Genomic DNA, 6000 nt, shown 5'->3' with positions numbered 1-6000 from the left:
GTAACAACATATTGTCCATCTGGAAAGCATCATCAGTATCTATCACACTCTACTTCTCACTGTTATATTTTGGAAAGAAATACAGCTTACTTAGCACAATGCCTTGGCACATAGTAGATGTTTAATAAAGTTTGTTCATGACTTGACTTGGGAATAGGCATTATGAGATAGTCTGGTCCAGGGTCTACCACTACCTGCAATAGTTGTCATTACTGTGGGCTTCCATTTTCTTATCTGGTAAACGAAAGGATTAGATTAAGTAGTTTCTCAATCACCCCTTTAATTCTCTTATTCAGGGAAACTACTCCCAGAATTAGAGAATTTGAGAGTTTGAAGGGATCCACTTGCCATCTAATTCAACTCATAATCTCATCACTAGCAAACATTACAAGTAGTCATCTAGTTTTTGCTTGAAGACTTCCAACCAGGGGGAATTGGCTACTCTCCAAGGGACCCTATTTCCAATTGTTATTGTCCAGTTGTTTATATTTGCAAAGACACTGGAGTGATTTGCCATTTCCTTCTCTAGCTCATTTTACAGATGAGAAAACTGAGGCAAACAGGGTTAAGTGACTGGCCTAGGGTCACACAGCTAGTAAGTGTCTGAAGACAGATTTGAAGATGTCTTCCTGACTCCAGGCCTGCCAATATTTCCAGTTGAATAGCTCTAATTCCGAAATTATACCTTTTAGCAGCTTTCATTCATCCTTCTTCCCAGTCCAAACAGAATTCCCTAATGTAAATTTTCTGCCTCAAGCCAATCTCTTCACAATACTTCAAATATGTCATTTCCCCTCCAGGCTTCATGCCTTTGTTCATGCAATTCCCCTTGCTTGTAAGCCACTTACTTCAACTCTACCCTTATTCAAATATTGCCCATTCTTCCCTCCCAGGCTCAAATACTGCTTCCCCAGGACTTTTCATTCTACTGTGGTCCTCCTCTGTTCTGAACTCTTAAAACACTTACTGTCTCCCTTACTCAGCTTTGCTTCTCCCCCCCCTCCCCCCCCTCCCCCGGGCAATGAGGGTTAAGTGACTTGCCCAGGGTCACACAGCTAGTAAGTGTCAAGTATCTGAGGTCAGATTTGAGCTCAGGTCCTCCTGAATCCCGGGGCCGGTGCTTTATCCACTGCACCACTTAGCTGCCCTCTCAGCTTTGCTTTTTGTTTTGTTTTGTTTGGTTTTTTTTTTTTTGGTGAGGCAATTGGGGTTAAGTGACTTGCCTAGGGTCACACAGCTAGTAAGTGTTAAGTGTCTGAGGCTGGATTTGAACTCAGGTACTCCTGACTCCAGGGCCGGTACTCTATCCACTGTGCCACCTAGCTGCCCCAGCTTTGCTTTTAATAACATCATCTTGCTTTGTTTTTCCACCATTTAATTTTGTATGCCTTATCTCTGCAATTCGATTTTAAGCTTCTGATAGATGCAATTCTGTTATTCCCCCTTGGTGAGCCTAGCAGAGGATGTGGCACAGTAATAGATAAATATTGACTAAGTCTTTAATAAATGGAAAAATTTAGGAGACTGGATTGATATTAACAAAGGAAAGAGTCTGGGAGAGTGATGAAGTCAGAAGTCAGATTATAAAGGATTGAAATGTGAATAAAGGATAAGGAAGTGGATGATCGTTTGAAGTGTCAAGGGAAGGAATTTTTTTTTTTTAAGGATAGGGAAGAGCTGGGCATATTTTTGGTTGGTAGGGAAAGAATCAGTAGTAATGGAGAGATTGGAGTTATAAGCGAAAGAGGGGATGATTGAAGTAGGAAGCTCTTGAAGCCTCTAGGAAAGCATGGGATCAAGGGGACAAGTGGAAGGCTTTGGCCAGGAGAAGGGCTAGCTGGGATTGGAGCAAAGAAGGAATGCATGAGTGAGGCTGTAGAGAGGTTTTCTGGTATGTGGGAGGGGAGAAGAGAAGACTCCTGACAGATGGCCTCAATCCATCCAAGGCTGCTGCCTTTATTGGAAGCTGGGAGTACACATACACACAAATCTATTTGTTAAGCCTGAGAAAGAGACCAATTATGTTTGTGAATCCTCTAGTTTTCAAGGGCACGGTTTTTGAAAAGATACCTTTTGATATGCTAACAACCCCTAATGAAGTCTGTTTAAAAAAAAAGGAGGGGACCTAAATTATCTAGTGAAGAATAGATTTACCAGCCCAGACATAATCAAACTATACCAATTGATTGAATTTTAGCCATTTCGTGGTCATTAGCCACAATTGAAAGCCACGACTGATTTTTCAGAATTTTAATGCTTCGGAATGGGTGGTAGAATTGCCTTTCAACATCCTAACTCTTTTAGTTTTGCTTCCATAGTCTACCCAAAAGGGGTACTGCATCTTTAAAATAAAACAAAGGCTTGATTCTGACTGATTTAAGCCTCTGCTCACTTGCCTGTCAGGAAAACTTTAAGCATAGCCTCAGAGAGCCCCTAATGAGAAATCTCATTAAAAAGTCATCTGAAATAGGAAAACAAATTGGCTGCATAACTCTGCCCACTCTTTTCCTCCTCATTTCCTCCTTCCCTTCCCAGACTCCAGGATTATAAATGGCAATTCGGAGTGAGTCATCAGGTCGGGAGACAGGCACAGTCTAAATGGGTCTGTCTTTCCCCTGCTGTCTTGATGACATTTGTCTTGCCTCACCGACCGACTCCAATGTTGCCCAAACAGCGGGAAGGAAATGTACGTAATGATGGCCTGCCTAAAAGCTTTGATTTGGGGTATTTAGGTGGAACTTGGGCTTGTAATTGGTGACGGCTCTCATCGGCTGATTTCAGAGCCTCTCCCTTAAAAGCTTGGCGAAGGGGAGCTGAAGTTTCCTTCTTTCTACGGATATTTTTATAGACCTTGGGAGGGTTTCCTTGTGAATATTGCTTCACAAAGGCAAGGATCATTTTCAAACCTGACCTGATTACAGGCTTCTTATGAGATCTGTCCCCCTTTTCTCTTCCCCCGTGAAGGAAAGCTGAGGTAAATCTGGAGGGTCATTGACTAAGGGTAGGCTTCCTGCCTCCCAGCGCAAAAGGAAGTGGGGGTGCCCATTGTTCAGAGGAAGGGATGCTTTTTTCTTCTTTTATTCTGGGGTACACAAGAGGAAGGTTCTCAACTCCAGACAATCTTTCCACACCTGGCATCCTGGATAATGTTTGTAGGGGAGAGGACATCCTTCCTGGAACTTTGCTGCCTTACTTTGCATAACTCATTGGAGTAGTGGGTTTTAATCACAAGGTTTGACTCTCTTATTGTGGACACAGATGCTACATGAAGTGTTAGACTGTGAGGTGGTCCTTGCTGATGCATAAATCTATCCCTCCATCTGCTTATATTTCTTTCTCTGTCCCCTTCCTGCTCCCCTTCTCCTTTTCCTTCCTTCTCTTCCCTTCTTTCCTTCTTCCCCTCCTCACTCATTTTTATTTTCTTCTTTTCCCCATCTTCTTTTCTTTCAACCCTCTCCCCCCATCTCACTTTTTAGTATTTTTCTCTTCTTTTACTCTCACTCTCTGGTGCTTTTTTTTTCTTTCTTATTTCCTCTCATTATAACTTCAGTTATGACCTTCCAAGAATAAACTAAGCTTTCCTGCAACCAGAGCAATTCTTCCTGTGATCCCAGATCACAACAGGAAGCTAGAGGTGTATATTTCAGGGAAGATGGCAGGAAAGACGCCAGAGCCTAGCAAATGTATTTCCAAACAATAGCAGACAGACATAATTTTTCTCTTTACATTGCTCTGTTGGCTTATTGGCATTTGATGAGGGTACGAGGATAGCCTTACCATGTCACGATTTAGACTTGGCAACAGGGAGTGGGAATGTCACCTCACAGGTGACAATAACACTCACTAATAGAGCACTTTGTAATTTCCCCCCCTAGGCTGAGTCCCCCTTATCATCCAGTGTCTAGGGATGAAGTGCGGTGGCTACTCATGGGTTAGACCTCATTGTTGCTGATCATCATGCATCTGCTACCCCATCTGGTAATATCAACTCTGCAGAACAGGATGCCCCTCCCAGGGTAAGCTCATCACTGCTAATCTCAACACCATGCCACTAACTCAAGCTTTGATTGATACCACCTTTCTCAGCCTCTTTTCCCTTCTGATTGGAGGCCTGGAAGGTGGAGTAGCAAACTCCTGCCAATGCCTTGCTTTATAGAGGGCAGATACTGGACTCTCAGATCACTCAACTTTGTGTTTGCTGCTCCACCTGGTTTCAATGCCATGTGGCCATGGTGTATGTCCCCCCCATCCCCCCTTCCTGCTGCCCCCACTTTCCCGCCTCCTTTTGTTTGTCGTGTCCCCCAATTATTAGACTGTAAGCTTCCTGAGGGAAGGGACTTTGTATCCCCAGGATTCAGCATGGTGCCTGGCACATACATAGTAAGTACTTAATAAATGTTAATTGAATTGAATTGGGCCTGGCTCAGGTGATCAATCTGATTTAGGTAAATCACTTCATTTCTTTGGGCCCTGTTTTCCTCATCTGTAAATTGGGGAGTTTGGACAAGATAAACTTTTAGGATTTCTAAATTCCAAGATCAGAGACTCCCTGACATTTCCTGAAACCAAGAAGCAGCAGAATGGGGGGAAACAATGGATGATGAGATCAGGGAAAGACCTGATTTGGACAGGAAGAGAATATACTGTACATTTGGGGTATTTTGACATGATACGTTTGAGGTGGTAGCAGGACATCAGGGTGAAAGCATCCATCAGGCAGCTTTAGATATGGTTCAGGAGCACCATGCTGAAGATGTAGCTTTATGAGCCGCCTGAATAAGAGATGACAAAAGGCTGGAGAATGGATAATACTAATTACTCGTCTAAGTCACAAACATTTTGGGAATAGTTTAGAGTTTGCAAAATGCTTTGTATACATCCTTTATCTCATTGGAGCCTCCCAATAGCCCTGAGAAATAATACAAGTAAGCTATATAAAAGAAGAAAATGAAGCCTCCAGTGGTTAAGCGACTTGTTGGTCACAGGCAGTAAATGTTAAAGGCCCAGTTTGAATCTAGCACTGGCAACACTAGACCAGGCAGACTCCCAGTGGATGAGTTCTTTAAGAGAACAGACTTGGAAGACAAGGCTTTGAGGAATGATGATAATTAAGGGGCAAAAGGAGGAAGAGATGCCAGGTGATAATAAGTCATTATAATCTCTATTCCACAAAGATCTTTCTTGAGCTTTAGTGCAAATTAACATTTAAAGAAAATTAAAATTACCATTTTATAATTTTTTTTAAAAACTGAAAGTACTTTAATCACAAAAATGAGCTCCCTCCTCCTTAAGAACAAGAAACCATGACTTTCTATTTCACCTTTGAAAGCAAGCCCTTCATGGGGACCAATCTGAATTTGCTGATTCTGTGGCTAACAATAATTCGGTCACATGGCTGACTGGACTCGGATACTTGAAGCAGGTTCCAAAAGTAACTCCCTAAAGCAGCTTCTGTTCTCTGACCCAGAGAGCTCAGATGCAATGATATGATGGTGTTGCTCTCAATAAAACAGAGTCACTGACCAGCCCAAGCAATCTTCCTCAGCCTGTGAGGAGTTAATGTATACCACTCAGCAGAAAACAAGTGGCCACTGGAGGGCGATCAAGGGCCAGAGAGAGGTGGACTGTGGATTGTCTGGTTGGGGAATGTGATGGATAGAGAATTTGAGTTCCTTGAGGACAAGAATTGTGTTTTCATCTTTTTCTCTATCTTTAGTGCTTAGCACCGTGCCTGAGAAATAGCAGGTGCTTAATGAATGCTTGTTGACTCAGTGACCCAGGAAAAATATCATTTGTAGGATATTCTCAGGGGCAGGGACTGCTCCTCCCTATTACTTTCTTTTTTTCTTTTTGGCAGGGCAGTGAGGGTTCAGTGACTTGCCCAGGATCACACAGCTAGTAAGTGTCAAAGTGCCTGCGGTTGGATTTGAACTCAGGTCCTCCTGAATCCAGGGCCGGTGCTTTATCCACTGCCCCCCCCATTACTTTGTGTGTGTGTGT

General features: G+C 42.9%; 1 protein-coding gene across 1 annotated transcript in view; it reads left to right on the top strand.

Moving 5' to 3' along the window:
• Nucleotides 1-2654: 2654 nt before the first annotated feature.
• Nucleotides 2655-6000, top strand: part of LOC122755883 (quinone oxidoreductase-like protein 2) — a 77486-nt gene continuing 74140 nt past the window's right edge. Inside the window, exons 1-2 of the mRNA XM_044004810.1 lie at nucleotides 2655-2686; nucleotides 3876-4016. The gene's annotated coding sequence lies outside the window, so the exon portion shown is untranslated. The remainder of the gene's footprint in view (nucleotides 2687-3875; nucleotides 4017-6000) is intronic.

Source organism: Dromiciops gliroides, chromosome 4 (genome assembly GCF_019393635.1).
Source record: "Dromiciops gliroides isolate mDroGli1 chromosome 4, mDroGli1.pri, whole genome shotgun sequence".
NCBI classification, from domain to species: domain Eukaryota; kingdom Metazoa; phylum Chordata; class Mammalia; order Microbiotheria; family Microbiotheriidae; genus Dromiciops; species Dromiciops gliroides.
This window is presented reverse-complemented; position numbering and strand designations above follow the sequence as displayed.